This window comes from Rhinoraja longicauda, chromosome 1 (assembly GCF_053455715.1).
Source record: "Rhinoraja longicauda isolate Sanriku21f chromosome 1, sRhiLon1.1, whole genome shotgun sequence".
In the NCBI taxonomy this organism is placed as follows: domain Eukaryota; kingdom Metazoa; phylum Chordata; class Chondrichthyes; order Rajiformes; family Arhynchobatidae; genus Rhinoraja; species Rhinoraja longicauda.
The window spans coordinates 142,475,306-142,498,381 of record NC_135953.1 but is presented as its reverse complement, the minus strand read 5'-3'; the positions used below and the strand labels follow the sequence as shown (position 1 = coordinate 142,498,381).

The following is a 23,076-nucleotide window of genomic DNA, read 5'->3' as shown; positions in this document are numbered from 1 at the left end:
TCCCCTCCATCCCTCCCTCCCTCCCTCCCTCCCCATCCCTCCCTCCCTCCCCATCCCCCCCTCCCCATCCCCCACTCCCTCCTCCCCATCCCCCACTCCCCCCACCCCTCCCTCCCTCCCTCCCTCCCTCCTCATCTCTCCCCTCCCCATCCCTCCCTCCCCATCCCTCCCTCCCCCATTCCTCCCTCCCCCATCCCTCCCTCCCTCCCCATCCCTCCTCCCCCATTCAACCCTCCCCTCCCCCATCCCTCCCCATCCCTCCCCCCCCATTCCTCCCTCCCCCATCCCTCCCTCCCTCCCCATCCCTCCCTCCCCCATCCCTCCCTCCCTCACCATCCCTCCCTCTCCTATTCCTCCCTCCCCCATCCCTCCCTCCCTCCCCATCCCTCCCTCCCCTATTCCTCCCTCACCCATCCCTCCCTCCCTCCCCATCCCTCCCTCCCCCCATTCCTCCCTCCCTCCCCATCCCTCCCTCCCCATCCCTCCCTCCCCCATTCCTCCCTCCCCCATCCCTCCCTCCCTCCCCATCCCTCCCTCCCTCCCCCCATTCCTCCCTCCCTCCCCATCCCTCCCTCCCTCCCTCCCCATTCCTCCCTCCCTCCCCCATCCCTCCCTCCCCCCATTCCTCCCTCCCTCCCCCCATCCCTCCCTCCCTCCTCATCTCTCCCCTCCCCATCCCACCCTCCCTCCCCATCCCTCCCTCCCCCATTCCTCCCTCCCCCCCCATCCCTTCCTCCCTCCCCATCCCTCCCTCCCCCATTCCTCCCTCCCTCCCCCCATCCCTCCCTCCCTCCCCATCCCTCCCTCCCCCATTCCTCCCTCACTCCCCATCCCTCCCTCCCTCCCCATCCCTCCCTCCCCCCATCCCTCCCTCCCCATCCCCCCTCCCCATCCCCCACTCCCCCATCCCTCCCTCCCTCCCTCCCCATCCCCCCTCACCTATCCCTCCCTACCTATCCCTCCATCCCTCCCTCCCCATCCCTCCCTCTCCCATTCCTCCCTCCCTCCCCCCATTCCTCTCATCCCTCCCTCCCCCCATTCCTCCCTCCCTCCCCCTCCCTGCCTCCCTCCCCATTCCTCCCTCCCTCCCCATCTCTCCCTCCCTCCCCATCCCTCCCTCCCCCATTCCTCCCTCCCCCATCCCTCCCTCCTTCCCCATCCCTCCCTCCCCCCATTCCTCCCTCCCTCCCCCATCCCTCCCCTCTCCCCATCCCTCCCTCCCCCCATTCCTCCTCTCTCCCCCATCCATCCCTCCCTCCCCATCCCTCCCTCCCCCATTCCTCCCTCCCCCATTCCTCCCTCCCTCCCCCCATCCCCCATCCCCCATCCCTCCCTCCCCATCCCTCCCTCCCCCATTCCTCCCTCCCCCATTCCTCCCTCCCCCATCCCTCCCTCCCCATCCTTCCCTCCCCCATTCCTCCCTCCCTCCCCCCCCCATCCCTCCCTCCCTCCCCATCCCTCCCTCCCCCCATTCCTCCCTCCCTCCCCCCATTCTTCCCTCCCTCCCCATCCCTCCCTCCCTCCCCATCCCTCCCTCCCTCCCTCCCCATTCCTCCCTCCCTCCCCCCATCCCTCCCTCCCCATCTCTCCCTCCCCCCATTCCTACCTCCCTCCCCCCACCCCTCCCTCCCTCCTCATCTCTCCCCTCCCCATCCCTCCCTCCCTCCCCATCCCTCCCTCCCCCATTCCTCCCTCCCCCCATCCCTCCCTCCCTCCCTCCCCATCCCTCCTCCCCCATTCCTCCCTCCCTCCCCCCCATCCCTCCCTCCCTCCCCATCCCTCCCTCCCCCATTCCTCCCTCCCCCCCCATCCCTCCCTCCCTCCCCATCCCTCCCTCCCCCAATCCCTCCCTCCCTCCCCATCCCTCCCTCCCCATTCCTCCCTCCCTTCCATCCCTCCCTCCCTCCCCATCCCTCCCTCCCCATCCCCCCTCCCCATCCCCCACTCCCCCCATCCCTCCCTCCCTCCTCATCTCTCCCCTCCCCATCCCTCCCTCCCTCCCCATCCCTCCTCCCCCATTCCTCCCTCCCCCCATCCCTCCCTCCCCATCCCTCCCTCCCCCATCCCTCCCTCCCCCATTCCTCCCTCCCCCATTCCTCCCTCCCTCCCCCCATCCCTCCCCATCCCTCCCTCCCCCATATCCCTCCCCATCCTCCCTCCCCATTCCTCCCTCCCTCCCCATCCTCCCTCCCTCCCCATCCCTCCCTCCCCCATCCCCCCATCCCTCCCTCCCTCCCCATCCCTCCCGCCCCCATTCCTCCCTCCCCCATCCCTCCCTCCCTCCCCATCCCTCCTCCCCATTCCTCCCTCCTCCCTCCCCTCCATCCCTCCCTCCCTCCCCATCGCTCCCTCCCCCCATTCCTCCCTCCCCATTCCTCCCTCCCTACCCTCTCCCCTCCCCATCTCTCCCTCCCACCCCATCCCTCCCTCCCCCATTCCTCCCTCCCCCCCATCCCTCCCTCCCTCCCCATCCCTCCCTCCCCATTCCCTCCCCCCCATCCCTCCCTCCCCACCCACCCCTCCCCATCCCTCCCCTCCCCCATTCCTCCCTCCCCCCATCCCTCCCCCTCCCCATCCCTCCCTCCCATCCCCCTCCCTCCCCTCCCCATCCCTCCCTCCCTCCCATCCCCCTCCCATCCCTCCCTCCCCATCCCTCCCTCCCTCCCCATCCCCCCCTCCCCATCCCCCCACTCCCACCTCCCCATCCCCCACTCCCCCCACCCCTCCCTCCCTCCCTCCCTCCCTCCTCATCTCTCCCTCCCCATCCCTCCCTCCCCATCCCTCCCTCCCCCATTCCTCCCTCCCCCAACCCTCCCTCCACCCCATCCCTCCCTCCCCATTCAACCCTCCCTCCCCATCCCTCCCCATCCCTCCCCCCCCATTCCTCCCTCCCCCATCCCCTCCTCCCTCCCCATCCCTCCCTCCCCCATCCCTCCCTCCCTCCCCATCCCTCCCTCCCCTATTCCTCCCTCCCCCATCCCTCCCTCCCTCCCCATCCCTCCCTCCCCAATTCCTCCCTCCCCCATCCCTCCCTCCTCCCCATCCCCCCTCCCCCCATTCCTCCCTCCCTCCCCATCCTCCCTCCCCATCCCTCCCTCCCCCCATTCCTCCCTCCCCCATCCCCTCCCTCCCCCATCCCTCCCTCCCTCCCCCCATTCCACCCTCCCTCCCCATCCCTCCCTCCTCCCTCCCCAATCCTCCTTCCCCCCCTCCCCCCATCCCTCCCTCCCCCCATCCTCCCTCCCTCCCCCCATCCCTCCCTCCCTCCTCATCTCTCCCCTCCCCATCCCACCCTCCCTCCCCATCCCTCCCTCCCCCATTCCTCCCTCCCCCCCATCCCTTCCTCCCTCCCCATCCCTCCCTCCCCCATTCCTCCCTCCCTTCCCCCCATCCCTCCCTCCCTCCCCATCCCTCCCTCCCCCATTCCTCCCTCACTCCCCATCCCTCCCTCCCTCCCCATCCCTCCCTCCCCCCATCCCTCCCTCCCCATCCCTCCCTCCCCATTCCTCCATCTCCCCCATCCCTCCCTCCCTCCCCATCCCTCCTCCCCATTCCTCCCTCCCTCCCCCCATCCCTCCTTCCCTCCCCATCCCTCCCTCCCCCAATCCTCCCTCCCATCCCCCCCTCCCTCCCTCCCCATCCCTCCCTCCCCATTCCTCCCTCCCTCCCCCCATCCCTCCCTCCCTCCTCATCTCTCCCTCCCCCCATCGCTCCCTCCCTCCCCATCCCTCCCTCCCCCATTCCTCGCCTCATCCCCTCCCCATCCATCCCTCCCTCCTCATCCCCCTCATCCCCTCCCCATCCCCTCATCCCCACTCATCCCTGCCTCATCCCTCCATCCCTTCATCCCTCCATCCCTTCATCCCTCCATCCCCCTCCCATCCCCTCTCCACCCCTCATCAACCCTTCATCCCTCCATCCCCTCAACACCCCCTCTTCCCCCTCCTCTCCCCTCATCCCCTCATTCCCTCCATCCATCCGATCCCCTCCCCATCCCCTCTCCTCATCCCCATTCCCTCCCCCATCCCCTCAACCCCTCACCATCCCCTCCCCTCAACCCATCCCCTCAACCCATCCCCCATCCCCATCCCCTCATCCCCATCCCCTCATCCCCATCCCCTCATCCCCTCCCCTCATCCCCTCATTCCCTCCATCCATCCGAACCCCTCCCCATCCCCTCTCCTCATCCCCATTCCCTCCCCCCATCCCCTCATCCCCTCCCCTCAACCCATCCCCTCATCCCCATCCCCTCCCCTCATCCCCATCCCCTCATCCCCATCCCCTCCCCTCATCCGCTCCCCATTCCCTCCTCATCTCCTCCTTATCCCCTCCTCATCCCCCCCATTCCTCCCTCCCCCATCCCTCCCCATCCCTCCCTCCCCCATCCCTCCCTCCCTCCCCATCCCACCCTCCCCCATTCCTCCCTCCCCCATCCCTCCCTCCCTCCCCATCCCTCCCTCCCCCATTCCTCCCTCCCTCCCCCCCATCCCTCCCTCCATCCCCATCCCTCCCTCCCCCCATTCCTCCCTCCCTCCCCATCCCATCCCTCCCTCCCCATTCCTCCCTCCCCATCCCTCCCTCCCTCCCCATCCCTCCCTCCCCCATTCCTCCCTCCCCCCATCCCTCCCTCCCTCCCCATCCCTCCCTCCCCCCATTCCTCCCTCCCTCCCCCCATCCCTCCCTCCCTCCCCATCCCTCCCTCCCCCCATTCCTCCCTCCCCCATCCCTCCCTCCCTCCCCCATCCCTCCCTCCCTCCCCCCATTCCTCCCTCCCTCCCCATCCCTCCCTCCCTCCCTCCCCATTCCTCCCTCCCTCCCCCCATCCCTCCCTCCCCCCATTCCTCCCTCCCTGCCACCATCCCTCCCTCCCTCCTCATCTCTCCCCTCCCCATCCCTCCCTCCCTCCCCATCCCTCCCTCCCCATTCCTCCCTCCCCCCCATCCCTCCCTCCCCATCCCTCCCTCCCCCATTCCTCCCTCCCTCCCTCCCCATCCCTCCCTCCCCCATTCCTCCCTCCCTCCCCATCCCTCCCTCCCTCCCCATCCCTCCCTCCCCCCATCCCTCCCTCCCCATCCCTCCCTCCCCATTCCTCCCTCTCCCCATCCCTCCCTCCCTCCTCATCCCTCCCTCCCCATTCCTCCCTCCCTCCCCCATCCCTCCTTCCCTCCCCATCCCTCCCTCCCCCCATTCCTCCCTCCCATACCCCCTCCCTCCCTCCCCCATTCCTCCCTCCCTCCCCCATCCCTCCCTCCCTCCTCATCTCTCCCCTCCCCATCCCTCCCCCCCTCCCCATCCCTCCCTCCCCCCATCGCTCCCTCCCTCCCTCCCCATCCCTCCCTCCCCCATTCCTCGCCTCATCCCCTCCCCATCCATCCCTCCCTCCTCATCCCCCTCATCCCCTCCCCATCCCCTCATCCCCACTCATCCCTGCCTCATCCCTCCGTCCCTTCATCCCTCCATCTCTTCATCCCTCCATCCCCGCCCATCCCCTCTCCACCCCTCATCAACCCTTCATCCCTCCATCCCCTCAACACCCCCTCTTCCCCCTCCTCTCCCCTCATCCCCTCATTCCCTCCATCCATCCGATCCCCTCCCCACCCCCTCTCCTCATCCCCATTCCCTCCCCCATCCCCTCATCCCCTCCCCTCAACCCATCCCCTCAACCCATCCCCCATCCCCATCCCCTCATCCCCATCCCCTCATCCCCATCCCCTCATCCCCATCCCCTCATCCCCTCCCCTCGTCCCCTCATTCCCTCCATCCATCCGATCCCCTCTCCATCCCCTCTCCTCATCCCCATTCCCTCCCCCATCCCCTCATCCCCTCCCCTCAACCCATCCCCTCATCCCCATCCCCTCCCCTCATCCCCTTCCCCTCATCCCCATCCCCTCATCCCCATCCCCTCCCCTCATCCCCTCCCCATTCCCTTATCATCTCCTCCTTATCCCCTCCTCATCCCTCCATTCCCTCCCCCGCCCAGCGCCCTCCACCCCACACCTCCACCCCATCCTTCCATCTCCTCCATCCTGCCCAATGCCCTCCATCCCATCCCTCCATCCCCTCCTCATCCCTCCCTCCTCTCCTCCCTCTCTGCCCACCCAAAGCCCTCCACCCCAACCCCCCAACACGCCACGCCCGCTACCTCATCCCTCCATCCCCACATCATCCTTCCCTCCTCTCTCCCTGCCCAGCGCCCTCCACCCCACACCTCCACCCCATCCCTCCATCCCCTCCTCTCCTGCTGCCCAATGCCATCCCTCCATCCCCTTCCCGCTGCCCACCAACAACCTCCTTCCCTCCATCCCATCCCTTCCCCTCAACTCTCCTGTCAGCCAACCTCCTTCCCTCCATCCCATCCCTTCTTCTGCCGCCCAACCCTCTTTATCCCCATTCCTACATCTCCCAATTCCCTATCCCCTCCTCTACCCCTTTTCCTCTGTCCATCTCATCCCCCTTCCCCTATCCCCTGGCCATTGCATCCCCTGCCCTGGTCATCTCTACCCCCCCCCCCCCCCCACCTCCCAGGTGCATGTATATTGATGGTGGGTGCAATGTAATGGCTGCCGATTGACAGAGAGCTTCAGGGTCATTTTGGAGTGGTATCATCCTTAATGTCTGGATTGTCATGCTACTGCCTGTTTTTTCGGATTTTCTGTTACACCAGAATTCTTGAATAGGATGCTCAAATTCACTTGGACCATCTCTGACATCTCCCTACCGTTTCTGGATCTCACCATCTCCATTACAGGAGACAGACTATTGACCGACATCTACTACAAACCCACTGACTCCCATAGCTATTTAGACTACACTTCTTCCCACCCTGCTTCCTGTAAAGACTGTATCCCCTGCTTCCATACTAGATCAGAGGAGATGTCCTCATTCTTTAGGAAACGGGATTCCCCACTTCCATTATAGATGAGGCTCTCATCGGTATCCCGCAGCTCTGCTCTTGCTCCCCCTCCCTCCATTCGCAACAAGGACAGAGTTCCCCTTGTCTTCACCTTCCACCCCATCAGCCGTCGCATACAGCATATGTGTAAGAAAGAACTGCAGATGCTGGTTTAAATTGAAGGTATGGGTGACGTTTCGGGTCGAGACCCTTCTTCAGACATATGCAGCATATAATCCTCCAACACTTTCACCGCCTTCAACGGGTTCCCACTACTGGCCACATCTTCCCATCTCCACCCTTTTCTGCTTTCCGCAGAGACCGTTCCCTCCGCAACTCCCTGGTCAACTCGGCCCTTCCCGCCCAAACCACCCCCTCCCCAGGTACCTTCCCCTACAACCGAAGGAAATGCAATACCTGTCCCTTTATCTCCCCCCTTGACTCCATCCAAGGACGTCGACAGTCATTTCTGGTGAGGCAGAGGTTCACCTGCACCTCCTCCACCCTCATCTACTGTATCCGCTGTTCCAGGTGTCAACTTCTGTACATCGGCGAGACCATGCGCAGGCTCGACGATCGTTTTGCTGAACACGTCCGCTCAGTCCATCTGAGCTCAGCACTTTAACTCCCCCTCCCATTCCCGCACTGACCTTTCTGTCCTGGGCTTCCTCCGTTGTCAGAGTGAGGCCCAGCATAAATTGGAGGAACAGCACCTCATATTTCGCTTGGGTAGCTTACACCCCAGTGGTATGAACATTGACTTCTCTAGGGTATTTATTCACAAAATGCTGGAGTAACTCAGCAGGTCAGGCAGCATCTCGGGAGAGAAGGAATGGGTGACTTTTCGGGTCGAGACCCTTCTTCAGACTGAAGAACAGTCTCGACCCGAAACGTCACCCATTCCTTCTCTCCCGAGATGCTGCCTGGCCCGCTCAGTTACTCCAGCATTTTGTGAATAAATACCTTCGATCGTACCAGCATCTGCAGTTATTTTCTTATATTGACTTCTCTAGCTTCAGATAGTCCCTGGTTTCCCTCTCTCTCTATCCCCTCCCCCTTCCCAGTTCTCCCACCAGTCTTACTGTCTCTGATTACATTATATCTCTGTCCTTTCCATTGCCCTGACATCGGTCTGAGGAAGGGTCTCGACCAGAAACATCACCCATTCCTTCTCTCCAGATATACTGCTTGTCCCACTGAGTTACTCCAGCATTTTGTGTCTACCCAGAATTCTTGAATTGTTTGGCATCATCAGGCAATGGAATTGTGCGACCAACCTTTCAGGAATAGTTTGAAGTAGGGTTGCCAACTGTCCCGTATTAGCTGGAACATCCCGTATATTGGGCTAAATTTGTTTGTCCCGTATTAGGCCGGGGTGGCGCTATAGGCCCGGACGCTGTAGGCCCGGGGGCTGCTGTGTAGCTAACGGATTGTGTTCGGGGAGCCGAGTTCGTTCATCTAACGGAGGTTGCGTAGCAACCCCCCTACCGGCCCAGGCGGGAGCACGTGACTGCTGGCTGGGTGAGGTGACGTCGCCTTTTGTCCCTTATTTGGGAGTCAGTAAGTTGGCAACCCTAATTGGGCTTCCTCCGTTGTCAGAGTGTCTACACCAATTAAAGAAAATGCGAGTTTTCTTTCATTTTTAACAGATCTTTATATTGTTAGGAAGATGGTTTAGGGAGGAAGTTGGAGGAGCAACCTGTAAAAATTGGTAACTATCACAAGATGCTACACTAGAATATTATCAAACCCAGAAAGGAAAAGCCACTCATCATTCAGTACAGCAACAGGCTCTACAGTCCAATGCATCCGTGCCAACCAGCATGTCCATCTAAGCTGGTCCCATTCTGGCTTGATTGTAATCCTATGATGAGTGTTTGACTGCACTGGAGTTTAGAAGGATGAGGGGGGGCCTTTTGGAAACTTGCCGAATAGTAATAGGCCTGGACGCCAAGAAAGCCCAGCAGCGCCTCTACTTCCTCCGCAAACTGAAGAGAGCGGGAGCCCCCACACCCATCATGTACACTTTTTACCGAGGTGCCATCGAGAGCATCCTCAGCAGCTGCATCACTGTGTGGTTCGGAAGCTGCACAGCCTCCAGCCGTAAGACCCTGCAGCGCATAGTGAACACTGCTGAGAGGATCACTGGCGCCTCACTCCCAACACTCCTGGTCCTTTACACCACCCGCCTCACCCGCAAAGCATTGAGCATTGTGGGTGACCCCTCCCACCCCTCCAACAGCCTCTTCACCCTCCTGCCTTCAGGGAGAAGGTTTCGCAGCCTGAGGTCAAGCACCACCCGACTAAAGAACAGTTTTTTCCACCAGGCTGTCAGGATGCTGAACTCTCTCCCCTCCCTTCCTCCTCTCTCCCCTGCCCCTATGGGACCTGGACTTTAACACCCCACACACACGCACATCCAGCACCAGACACTTTTTTTAAAAAAAAATTTGAAGTGACTATATTTTATATTTTATATTTTATGTTGATTGTTGTTTGCTGTGCCTTTTGTTTTATGCACTTTGTTCCTCGGGATTGTGGGAAACGGTATTTCGATTTTCTGTCTGTGTAAACTGGCTGAGGATTGACAATAAAATTGACTTTGACTTGACTTTGATGTGGGGAGGATGTTTCCACTAGTGGGAGAGTCTAGGACCAGGAGGTCATAGCCTCAGAATTAAAGGACGTTACTTTAGGAAGATGAGGAGGAATTTCTTTAGCCAGAGAGTGGTGAATCTGTGGAATTCTTTGCCATAGAAGGTTGTGGAGGCCAAGTCAATTCACATTTTTAAGGCTGAGATAGATAAATTCTTGTTTAGTACGGGTGTCGGGGGTTATGGGGAAAAGGCAGGACAATGGGATTAGGAGGGAGAGGTAGATCAGCCATGTATGAATGGCGGAGTAGACTAGATGGGCAGAATGGTCTAATTCTATGACCTTATATATAGTCTTTCGCTGACTGCTCAGCGCACAACAAAAGTGTTTTGACAATAAACTAAACTAAACATTTGTCCCTGTTTGATCCATATCCCTTTAACTCTTCCCTATCCATGTACTTGTCCAAGTGTCTTTTAAATGCTGTTATTGTACCTGCCACAACCACCTCCCCTTACACCTCGTTCTGTATACCTACCATCCAAAGATTTAAAAAATTGCGCCTTGGGTTCCTGTTAAATCTTTCCCCTCTCACTTTAAATCTATGCCATCTTGTTCTTGATTCCCCTACGTTGAGAATAAAGACGCCGTGCTTTCACCTAATCTATTCCACATAATGTTGTACACCCCTAAGTAGGGGCTAACAGAACTTCTCAGGGAAATTAAAATGATCAGAATCCCTTAGCCTGAAGGTTGGGAGCATTGTAGAACACAGCAAAGGAGGTTCAAGAAATGAATTAAGGAAAGAAAGATTGTATATAAGTGCAGAAACATAAAAGGAAGAGGAGAGCAAGACCAAATCTGGGCCTCTAATAGACAGGAGAATGGTAGAATAATTAAATGATTAGTTTGAATGTCTTCATAGAAGAAGGTACAAACCTATCAGGTAGTTTAGAAAATAATCCTTAAAGAATCAAGGGTCAATTAAGTACACAGAGAATAAGGAACAAGTCATACAAAATTGAAGGTCATAGATGGAACAACAGAGGTCATGTCAGATAACATGTCAGATAACATAGAGCAGATGGTATTGGGGGTAGGGTGTTGACATGGATAGAAAATTGGTTGGCAGACAGGAAGCAGAGGAGGAGTAAACGGGTCCTTTTCAGAATGGCAGGCAGTGGCGAGTGGAGTGCCGCAAGGCTCGGTGTTGGGGCCACAACTGTTTACCATATATATTAATGATTTGGAAGCGGGAATTAGAAGCAGCACTGGCAAGTTTGCGGATGACACAAAGCTAGGTGGCGGTGTAAACTGTGAAGAGGATGTTAGGAGGTTGCAGGGTGACCTGGACAGGTTGAGTGAGTGGCCAGATGCGTTGAGGCAGTGCAGCGTAGGTTCACGAGATTGATCCCTGGGATGGCGGGACTGTCATATGAGGAAAGATTGAAAAGACTAGGCTTGTATTCACTGGAGTTTAGAAGGATGAGAGGGGATCTTATAGAAACATATAAAATTATAAAAGGACTGGACAAGCTAGATGCAGGAAAAATGTTCCCAATGTTGGGGGAGTCCAGAACTAGGGGCCAAAGTCTAAGAATAAAGGGAAGGCCATTTAAAACTGAGGTGAGAAGAAACTTTTTCACCCAGAGAGTTGTGAATTTGTGGAATTCTCTGCCACAGAAGGCAGTGGAGGCCAAATCACTGGATGGATTTAAGAGAGAGTTAGATAGAGCTCTAGGGGCTGGTGGAATCAAGGGATATGGGGAGAAGGCAGGTGCGGGTTATTGATAGTGAACGATTAGCCATGATCACAATGAATGGCGGTGCTGGCTCGAAGGGCCGAATGGCCTCCTGCACCTATTTTCTATGTTTCTATGTTTCTATAACACAGAAACAGGATGTTCAGCCTAGCGTGTCAGTGCCAACTATTATGAAGGAAAAAACAAAGTACTGGAGGGACTGCATGTCAGGCAGCATCTGTGGAGAGAAATGGACAGATGGCATTTAGGGTCCAGATCCTTCTGCCGATTGATGGAGATAGGGAGTGATAGCTGGAAAGAAGAGGGGGGGTGGAACAAAGCCTAACAAAAGGAAATACGGAAAGAAGAAGAGGAATGAAATGTAAAGCCACTTCCAGTTTGCGGAGTATCCTCACTCTGTCAATGGAAGAAGCCAAGAACAGGAAGGTCAGTATGGAAAGGGGAATTAAAATGGACCATGAGATCCATGGGCCTTAAAGGACCGAGTGCAAGTGTTCAGCGAAGCGGTCGCCAAGTCTACACTTGATCTCACCGATGTAAAGGAGGCCACATCAACAGCATCAAATGCAGTATATGAGGTTCGGAGAGATACACATGAATCTCTGTCTCACCTGGAAGGTCTGCTGGGGTCCCTGGAGAGATGTGAGGGAGGAGGTGTTACAAACAGTTGCTGGCGAAAGTATCTGGGGAGAGACTCCCCCTCCCATTCCGATGCTAACCTTTCTGTCCTTGGGCTCCTCCACAACCAGAGGGAGGCCACACTTAAATGGAAGAACACCACTTCGTATTCTGCTTGGGTAGCTTACAACCCAGTGGTATGACCATTGAATTTTACAGTTTCAAGTAATATTCTACGCAAGCCCCTCTCTTAGTCCCTGCCTCCCCCACCCGACACATTTCTCCCATCACTCTAGTTATTCTTTTCCCCCTCCATAGACTTGCGTCCCATACCAGAGTCCTATATTTCCCTTTTATTTTCCATTCTTTCCCCTTCCCCCTGTCCCCTTCCACACATATTCCTGCCTCCGGATTTACATTTCACTCGTCCGCTTCTCTCCTTATTAAATACTTTTTTAATCTCCTTTTCATCTGCAGCCTTTATCACTTCCTCTTCCCAACTGCCAATGAGCCTGTATCCAACTATCACTTGTGTAGGAAAAAACTGCAGATGCTGGTTTAAATCGAAGGTAGACATAAAATGCTTGGGTGACTCATCGGGTCAGGCAGCATCTCGGGAGAAGGGGTCAGGCCTGACCCGCTGAGTTACTCCAGCATTTTGTGTCTACCTTCGATTTAAACCAGCATCTGCAGTTCTTTCCTACATCTCCCGAGATGCTGCCTGACCCGCTGAGTTACTCTAGCATTTTGTGTCTGACTATCACTTGCCAGGTTTTGCCCCACCCCACCTCTCTTTTCCAGCTTTTCCCCCATCTCCATCAGTCTGAAGAAAGGTTCTGACCTGAAAGGTTGTCTGTAATTATCTGCCTCCAGCATCTTTTTAGGCAGTGCATTCAGATGTTTTTTCCTCAGATTCCCTTTACCTATCTTATCCTCGCCTTGAACGTCTGCTGTCTGGTTTTTGGCATCTCCACAATGGGGAAAACCTCCTTACTATCTACCTTATCTATGCCCTTTGTAATTCTGTATTCCTACATCTGGTCCTGCCTCTGCTCCTAGGAAAACAATACAGCATCTCATTGTAACTGTGAAGTTCCAACCCAGGCAACCATCTTGGTAGACCTCTGCATGCTCTCCAATGCAATTACTTATTTCCTATAATGTGGCTACTAGAGTTGCACTTAACATTCCAAAGTTCTATGAAGTTGCACCATGATCTCCCTGTTCTAATATTCTATTACCCAGATAATGAAAGAAAGATAGACGCAAAATGCTGGAGTAACTCAGCGGGTGAGGCAGCAGTTCTGGAGAAAAAGGATAGGTGACATTTTGGATTGGAATCCTTCTTCAGACTGGTGCAAGTGTAAGGCATGTGTCCTTCGTCACCTTATCAACCTATGCTGCCACCTTTGCGGATCCAGTCTGAAGAAGGGTCCTAATGTGAAATGTTATTTGCCCATTCAGTTTCGTTTAGAGATATGATGTGGAAAAAGGGCCTTCAGTCCACCGAGTCCATGCTGACCATTGGTACGCTGTTCACACTACCGTTCTATCCGAGTTGAGTTTATTTTATTGCCACGTTCACCGAGATACAGTGAAAAACTTTTGTGGCATGCTAACCAGTTAGCGGAAAGACAATACATAATTACAATTGAGCCATTCACACTGTACAGATAGATACATGATAAAGGGAATATTGTAAATAACGTTTAGTGCAAGATAAAGTCCAGTAAAGTCCGATCAAAGATAGTCCGAGGGTCTCCAATGAAGTACATAGTAGCTCAGGACTGCTCTCTCGTGTTGGTAGGATGCTTCAGTTGCCTGATAACAGCTGGGAAGAAACTGTCCCTGAATCTTGAGGTGTGCGTTTTCACACTTCTATACCTTTTGCCTGATGGGAGTGGGGAGAAGCTATGGTGTGACTTGTCTTTGATTATGTTGGTGGCCTTGCTGAGGCAGCGTGAAGTGTAAATGGAGTTGGTTTGTGTGATGGTCTGGGCTGCGTCCTACTTTTGCATCCACTCCCTACATTCAAGGGGCAATTTACAGAGGCCAATTAACCTACCAACTCGCACAGAGGCCGCCTGGCCTGCTGAGTTCCTCCAGTGCTTTCTTTTTCACTCCAAGACTCCAGTCCCTTGTGTCTCCAGTAGTAAGAAATGTTATAAGGAAGGATAAAATAAAAGACGCCTCAAAGGATAATAGGACTGAACTGAATCTATGTACGTTTATAACAGAAAAATGTTGTCTAATCTGGAATTCCCTGAGTAGAAACAAAAACGTGAATTTTTGGAAGGCTTTTGGTAATGTTCCACATGAATGGTCAACAGCACGTAATTAAGAAAGCTCGCCAACATGTCTACTTCCTTAGAAGGCTTAGGTAGTTCAGCATGTCCCCAATAACGCACAGCAACTTCTACAGCTGCACAGTATCGGGATGCTTCACGGCATTGTAATTGTAATTGATTTTATGAGACAAGTATGAAAACAAAACAAGTATGTAAATCATACGAGGAATTTGATTTGCCATACAGTCATACCAAAAAAGCAACAAAACACGCAACCACATAAAAATTTAACATAAACATCCATCACAGCGGATCCTCCACATTCCTCACTGTGATGGAAGGCAATAAACTCTTATCTTCTTTCCTCCTTTTTCTCCCGCGGTACCTGGGGGAGTCAAACCATCCGCAGCCGGGGTGATCGAAGCTCCCGTGATCAGGACGGTTGAAGCTCCTGTGGCTTGGAGCTCCCGAAGTCGGTCCCTAACCAAGGATCCGCGAGCTCCACGAGGTTAAAGTCCGCAGACTCACGCTGTTGGAGCTTCCGAGGTCGATCCCTGGCAAAGGGACTACCAGCTCCAAGATGTTGTCCGCAGGCTCCCGCGGTTGGAGCTCCCAAGGTCGATCCCCAGCAAGATACCACCAGCTCCACAATGTTGGGCCGCAGTGCGGACAGAGATACGATAAGGAAGAAGTCACATTTCTGTCGAGGAAAGAGATTAAAAAAGTTTCCCCTACCCCCCACCCCCACATAATACAAAACTAAAGATACACTAAAACAACATTTAACTAATGGGCGGTCACAGTGGCGCAGCGGTAAAGTTGCTGCCTTACAGTGAATGCAGCGCCCAAGACTCAAGTTCAATCCTGACTACAGGTGCGTCTATACGGTATTTGTAAATTCTCTCCATGACCTGCGTGGATGTTCTCTGAGATCTTCGGTTTCCTCCAAAGACATACAGGTTTGTAGGTGGCTTGGTAAATGTAAAAATTATCCCTGGTGGGTGTAGGATAGTGTTAATATGCAGGGATCGCTAGTCTGCACGGACCCGATGGGCCGAAGGGCCTGATTCTGCACTGTATCTCTAAACTAATCTACAGACTAAAAAACAACAAAGAGAGAAAGGGACAAGACAGACTGTTGGCGAGGCAGCCAGTGGAGGGCACTACCTGGTGCTTTGGGAACAGCTCCACCCAAGACCGCAAGAAATTGCAGAGTTGTAGACGTAGCCCAGACCATCCAACCTCTCTTCCATTGACTACATCGACCCTTCATGCAGCCTAGGCAAGGCCACCAAAGTAATCAAGGACCAATCTCACTCTGGCCACTCCTTCTTTTCTCCTCTCCCACCAGACAAGAGGTACAGAAGTTTGAGAATGCACACCTCCAGATTCAGGCCATTGAACCATTTTCTTTGGACCACGTTCCCCTGCTGACCAAGATGCCCCATCTACTCTAGTCCCACCTACTCATGTTTGACCCATATCCCCCCAAACTTTCCTATCCACATACCTTTCCAAATGTCTTTTAAACCTTGTTATCATACCTGCCTCAGCTATCTCCTCTGACGGCTCATTTCATATACCCATCACCCTCTGTATGAAAAAGTTGCCCCTCAGTTTCCTATTAAATCTTTCCCCTGTCATCTTAAACTATGTCCCCTAGTTCTTGATGCCCTACTCTGGGAAAAGACTGTGCATTCACCCTATCTATTTCCCTCATAATTTTATACACCTCTATAAGATCACCCCTCAGCCTCCTGCGCTCCAAGGAATAAAGATTTAGCTTGCCCAACCTCTCCCTTTGGCCCAGGCCCTCGACTGTGGCAACTTTATTGTAAATCTTCTCTGCATTCTAACAACATTCTTTATGCATACTTGCTATAGAGTGAATATTCAGTGAATATTCAGACTTCAAATTTATTTTGTACTTTAATGGAGTGAAAGGAAATCTCATCATAACTTACAAGATTATTCCATGGCTTGGCAGGCAGGATTCAGGATGGATATTTCCTCGACTGAGGAGACTAGGACCAGTTTGAGAAAAGGGCAATTTAATACTGACATGGGAGAAATTTGTTCCCACAGATAACACTATACATAAATACAGTATTCAAGCACAATAGACAGAGCAAAGGGGAAGATACAGAGTGCAGAATATAGTTCTCAGTTTTGTAGAGACAAAGTCCAATGTCCGCAATGGGGTAGAGGTGAATCGGACAGTACCCTAGCTTCTGGAAGGACTGTTCAGAAGCCCGATAACCGAGGGGAAGAAGCTGTTCCTGAGTCCATTGGTCCTGTGAAAAGAGCTGTACATAAGGCTTTTGGTTAAATGAGATTATGCAAATTTAGTTTTTTTCCTCATGGTATACCCCTCAATAAATTCAGCATTGGTTTTAACTATCTTTTGAAGGCTGTAGTAATATTTAACTATTATTGAGGTACAATAAAACAATTTCTTTCCTATCTGATAAACTTTCAGGTAAGCTTCTGTAAGTGAAATTATTTTCCAGAGATTATATAAGAGTAGGGAATTGTGGGGCTACTACTGGGTAAGAAGGGTAGGTTTCAGAACATGGATAGGCAACGTTTTGGGTCGGGACCCTTATTCAGTTCAATTGTAGATGAGGGTTTGTGGGGGGGGGGAAGCTGGAAGATACGTGGGGGCGGGACACTCTTGCAAGTGATAGGTGGATATGGGGAGAGGGGTTTGTGATTGGCAGATGGTTGGACAAAGGCCAGAGATGAAAAGTCAAAGAGTGAGAGATAAAGAGAAAAGGATAGAAGAGGTGTGATGAACATGCATATTATGGCGAGTCTGGAGGCTCGTTCTTTGTTGAAGAAGTTTATTGCGACAGCAACATTCGATTACAAAGTATAACGAACGAGATTACAGACAACCATTAATTCTAACTGTTCACTTCGAAGAAGTCTCCTAACTGACTGGTTTTGGGCGCCAAAACCACACGTGACGACGCTGTCCAATCAGCGGGCTCAGCTCCCTGGACCAATCCCTACGGTCGCACCCACACGTGACCTTGCTGGCCAATCGGAGGGTTCGACTCCCAGGACTAATCTCTATGGTCGCTACATGACCCCCCCAGAACCCGAGGTACGGAACCTAGCAGGGAGCCGGATTTCACGACCAGAACGAGTAAGGAGAGGGGCTGCCGGAACCACAGGAGCACGGGGTCCCTGATCGGGTGGAACTGCAGGAGGACGGCCCCGCCGAGGCGGTTGGCCGACCAGGACAGGGCTGTCCGGATCCAAGTGCGCAGGTTTGAGCCTGGACACCGAGACGAGCTCACTCCTGCCGCCCACATCCAAGGTGAAGGTGACCGTCCCTTTACGCAACACGCGGAACGGGCCTTCATAGACCCTCTGCAACGGGGAACGATGGGCATCCCTACGCAGAAACACAAACTCACAGTCCTTCAAGGCAGGCGGTTAATGTACCATGAAACACCCATAACGCGAAGTAGGAACCGGAGCCAGGGAACCCACGCGTGCCCGGAGTGATGCCAAAACCGACGGAACCGATGGCTGCTGACCAGAGGACTCTGGCAGGAAATCCCCGGGCACTCGAAGTGGCGAGCCATATACTAGTTCCGCGGACGAAGCGCCGAGATCCTGCTTAGGAGCAGTCCGGATGCCCAAAAGGACCCAGGGAAGTTGGTCTACCCAGTCCGGGCCTTCCAGCCGTGCACTGAGGGCCGCCTTAAGTTGCCGGTGAAACCTCTCCATGAGCCCATTAGCCTGTGGGTGGTACGCTGTGGTGTGCTGCAACCGGGAGCCGTACAGCTCCGCCAGCGTGGCCCAGAGGGCAGAGGTGAACTGGGATCCCCTGTCTGTGGCAATGAAGGACGGAACACCGAAACGGGCCACCCAATGGAGGGCCAGGGCCCGGGCACAAGAGGCAGCGGAGGTATCGGACAACGGGAAAGCCTCCGGCCACCGGGTGAATCGATCAACCACCGTGAGCACATGAGTGTAGCCCCGGGAGGAAGGTAAAGGTCCAACTAAATCAACATGAATATGTAAAAAACGGACCGCTGGAACCGCAAACTCTTGCACCGGGGGTTGAACATGGCGGTGAACTTTAGCGGTCTGGCAGGGAACGCAGGAACGTGCCCAAGCGGCTACCTGCTTTCGCAGGCCATGCCACACAAACCGAGCGGCCACCAAGGCAGAGGTGGAGCGGATGGACGGGTGCGCCAGCCCGTGAATGGCATCAAACACCCGGCGCTGGAGGGAGGCCGGCACCACCGGCCTGGGATGGGGAAGGGAAACATCACACCAGACTTTTGTACCCGCAGGCCCGCAGGCCACCTGGGCCAACTTCAACCCCGAAGTGGCGGACTGGTAAACCGAGGCGGTGTCTGCCAGGAGCTGTGCCTCCGCAAGCTCCTGGAGATCCACCTCGCAGTCCACCGCTGAAATGGGGGAAACGGCTGGCCGGGACAGGGCGTCAGCAACGGCATTAAGCTTACCCGCGACATGACGGACATCGGTAATAAACTCTGAGATGGCAGTCAGGTGCCGCTGCTGGCGGGCCGACCATGGGTCGGACAATTTGGAAAAAGCAAAAGTCAACGGTTTGTGGTCCGTAAAGGCACCTAAATACCTAAATACCTAAAGTGACGGACAGCTAAATAGAGAGCCAGAAGCTCTCGGTCAAAGGCGCTATACTTCAGCTCAGCCGCACTCAGCTGTCGGCTGAAAAACGCCAAGGGCTGCCAAAGGCCACCCACCTGCTGTTCCAAAACCCCTCCCACCGCTACGTCCGACGCATCGACCGTCAGGGCCGTGGGGGCGGAGGCGCTCGGGTGGACGAGCATGGTGGCGTCTGCCAGAGCCGCTTTAGCTGCCTCAAAGGCCGTCTCAGCAGCCGCGGACCATTCTAACTCCACAGATTTGCCCGCGAGGCACTGGAAGAGCGGGCGCATGACCCGTGCTGCTGCCGGGACGAACCTATGGTAGAAGTTCACCATGCCCACGAACTCCTGCAACCTCCACCTTCTCGGGCAAAGGGGTGGCGCCGGCAGGGGTGATTCGGTGTCCTAAGAAATCAAGAGAATGGAGGCCAAATTGACACTTGGAGGGTTGGACGATGAGCCCGTGGTCTTGGAGCCGCCGGAATACGGTCCGCAAGTGGGCCAGGTGTTCCTGCTCCGAGGGGCTGGCGACCAGGATATCATCTAAATAAATGAAAACAAAAGGCAAATCTCGACCAACACGGTCCATGAGTCGCTGAAAAGCCTGTGCCGCGTTCTTTAAACTGAAAGGCATATGCAACCAATCGAACAACCCGAACGGAGTGATCGTGGTAGTCTTTGGTATGTCCTCCGGGCACACAGGGATCTGGTGGTAGCCCCACACCAAATCGATCTTGGAGAAAACCACGGCACCTTCCAGCCCAGACGAGAAGTCTTGGAGGTGCGGTATGGGGTAGCGGTCGGCCATGGTGACGGCATTGAGGCGCCGGTAATCGCCGCATGGTCTCCACCCCCCAGATGCTTTGGAGACCATATGCAACGGAGAGGCCCACGGGCTGTCGGACTGACGGACAATGCCCATTTCTTCCATCTTCCGGAATTCTGCCCGCGCCACCACCAGTTTGTTGGGCGGTAACCTCCTGGCCCTTGCGAAGACGGGGGGTCCCTCGGTGCGGATGTGGTGGACTACGCCGTGCCGGGCAGAAGGGGCGTCGAACCGCTGAACGAGCAGCTCCGGAAACTCCGCCAGGACTGCAGCATACGGGTCGGGGGCCGCGACGACGGCCTGGACAGTCGGGCTGGGCGGGGTGGCGGCCGGTGGAGCGGCGGGCTCATCGCTGCTGGCGGAGGGTCGAAGGCCGTTACCGCGGACATCGGGGACTAGTGAAAAGGCCCAGAGGAAATCTGCGCCCAGGATCGCCTGACCGACTTCCGCGATGATGAATGGCCATTCATACGTGCGGGTGCCGAAAGCCAAGGACATTGTCCGCGTACCGTACGTGCGGATGGGGCTGCCGTTAACCGCGATGAGGGTAGGCCCTGTCTTACCCAATCGGGTTTCGAGGTCGGTCGGCGGCACGATGCTGACTATGGCTCCCGTGTCAACCAAAAATTCCGTGTCCGTAAATCGATCTCGGACGTAGAGGCGTCGGTTCTGGCCAATCGCAACCGCGTCTATGTACGATCGGCCGAGGCATTTCCCGAGAAGGTGCAAGGTAAGCGGCAGTTGCGGGCTTCTCCACCCCATCGTAGATGGTAATAACACCAGCCGCACTTGTGCGGATCCTTTTGGCGGGCTTTTGGAGAAATGGCGGGAGACGCGGCGCCATCTTGATGCCGCTGCGGCCCACCCGCTGATGCCGAGACCTTGTTGATCGAACTGTTTCTTTTTGATTTGGATGCCATGAGCGCATCAGCTTTCTCTGCATATGCCACGGGGTCCTTAAAAGAACAATCCATGAGCTTGACATCCTCGGGAAGCTGCTCTCTGAAAGCCTGCTCGAACATGAGGCAATCCGTGTGTTCACCTGCTAGCGCCAACATTTCGCCATGAGAACGGACGGCAGCCGATCTCCGAGATCCGGTAGGTGCATAAGCCTCTTAGCTCGGTCATGCCTACTGAATCCGAAGGTTCGTAACAAGAGTACCTTCAGTGCCTCGTACTTGTCGTCTGCAGGAGGGTCGATGATGAACTGCATCACCCGCGCGGACGTCTCCGGCGGTAGAGCGCTGACGAGGTAATAGTACTTTGTCACGTCCGTCGAGATGTTTCTTAGGTGAAACTGAGCTTCGGCATGGACAAACCAGGATTGCGGTTGATGTGCCCAAAACGGCGGAAGGTGAACGCTGACTGCGTTTAGTTGCGGTGTGCCGGGCGTAGGAACCAAAGACGAGGCGTCTTGTTCACTCATGGTAGGTGATCGGCTGGATCACGTCGGGGTCACCAATATGGCGAGTCTGGAGGCTCGTTCTTTGTTGAAGAAGTTTATTGCGACAGCAACATTCGATTACAAAGTATAACGAACGAGATTACAGACAACCATTAATTCTAACTGTTCACTTCGAAGAAGTCTCCTAACTGACTGGTTTTGGGCGCCAAAACCACACGTGACGACGCTGTCCAATCAGCGGGCTCAACTCCCTGGACCAATCCCTACGGTCGCACCCACACGTGACCTTACTGGCCAATCTGAGGGTTCGACTCCCAGGACTAATCTCTATGGTCGCTACGATATCCTCTCTCTCTTAGTTTGTGTCACCTTGCCAACCTTGGCCTCTATCCTTGCACAGACATTTGCACTATTCTCTGCACCCTTTCTTCTCTAACTCAAAGCAAACTTGTTTTTGAGTTTTGATGAAAGTTAGCAACCTGAAACGTTAACATTGTTTCTTTTGCTACACCTGCCTGATTGTCTCTCATTTCTGTTTTTATTCAAGATTTTCAGCAATGGGAATTTTTGGTCTTTGACTAGAATATTAACTTGCCATTCGTTAATATTTATAAAAAAGAAATTTGCCTATGCAATTCAATATTGTCAAGTGATAAATGTCACTTTAGGTTACTATTGTCATGTGTTCCAAGGTATAGTGAAAGTTGATTTGCTTACTATGCAATTAAATCAGATAATACTATACATAAATACATTACTCAGGCACAATAGATAGAGCGAAGGGAAAGATACCAAGTGCAGAATATAATTCTCAGTTTTGTAGTGCATCAATTTCAGAGACAAAGTCCAATGTCCGCAATGGGGTAGAGGTGAATCGGACAGTACCCTAGCTTCTGGAAGGACTGTTCGGAAGCCTGATAACAGAGGGGAAGAAGCTGTTCCTGAGTCCATTGGTCCTGTGAAAAGAGTTGTACATAAGGCTTTTGGTTAAATGAGATTATGCAAATTTAGTTTTTTTCCTCATTGAATGTCTGATATTGCAAAGATTTTATCCTGCAATGAATTCAGCATTGTTTTTAACTATCTTTTAAAGGCTGCAGGAATATTTAACTATTATTGAGGTACAATAAAACAATTTCTTTGCTATCTGATGGATTTTCAGGTAAGCTTCAGTAAGTGAAATTATTTTCGAGAGGTTATATAAGGGTAGGGAATTGTGGGGCTACTACTGGGTGAAAAGGGTAGGTTTCAGAACATGGATAGGCACCGTTTTGTATCGGGACCCTTATTCGGTCTAATTGTAGATGGGGTGGGGGGGTGGGTGGGAAACTGGAAGATACGTGGGGGGTGGGACAGTCTTGCAAGTGATAGGTGGATATGGGGAGAGGGGTTTGTGATTGGCAGATGGTTGGACAAAGGCCAGAGATGAAAAGACAAAGAGTGAGAGATAAAGAGAAAAGGATAGAAGAGGTGTGAAATGTGAATCGAGGAGGAGGAATATAGGTGGAAGGAGTGGGGAAGAAGGAGAAAAGAGAAATGAGTGTGCATCCAGGTGGGGCACAGGGAAGAGAAGGATAAAACATCTGTCTCACATGAGCCTCTGTCTACTGCATTTGGGGCGAGACCAAGCATAGACTAGTTGACCGTTTTGTTGAATACATGCTCAATCTGCCCAGGCTTGCTGGATCTCCCAGTTGCTAACCATATCACCTTCCTTTCCCTTCCCTCTCCAGACTTGTCTTGTCCCCACCTCTCTTCCAGGTTTCTCCCCATTACTACAACCAGTAGGGACAGAGTACTGAAGTGGGTAATCAGTAGGGCAACACGGTGGCACAGCGGTAGAGTTGCTGCCTTACAGCGCTTGCAGCACCGGAGACCCGGGTTAGATCCCGACTATGGGACCAGGGTGCCATCTGTAGGAGTTTGTACGTTCTCCCTGTGACCGTGTGGGTTTTCTCCGATATCTTCGGTTTCCTCCCACACTCCAAAGACGCGCAGGTATGTTGGTAAATTGGCTTGATATAAGTGTAAATTGCC

At 54.5% G+C, this 23,076-nt stretch overlaps 1 protein-coding gene across 2 annotated transcripts in view; it reads left to right on the top strand.

The window, feature by feature from the left end:
• Nucleotides 1-23,076, top strand: part of LOC144597937 (sodium/hydrogen exchanger 9B2-like) — a 118,252-nt gene that overhangs the window by 4,910 nt on the left and 90,266 nt on the right. The window contains exon 1 of one of the 2 annotated variants that reach the window (XM_078407770.1): nt 8,283-8,413. The exons of the other annotated variant lie outside the window; for it this stretch is intronic. The gene's annotated coding sequence lies outside the window, so the exon portion shown is untranslated. Of the gene's footprint in view, nt 1-8,282; nt 8,414-23,076 lie in introns of those variants that run through there. 2 annotated transcript variants of the gene reach the window in all.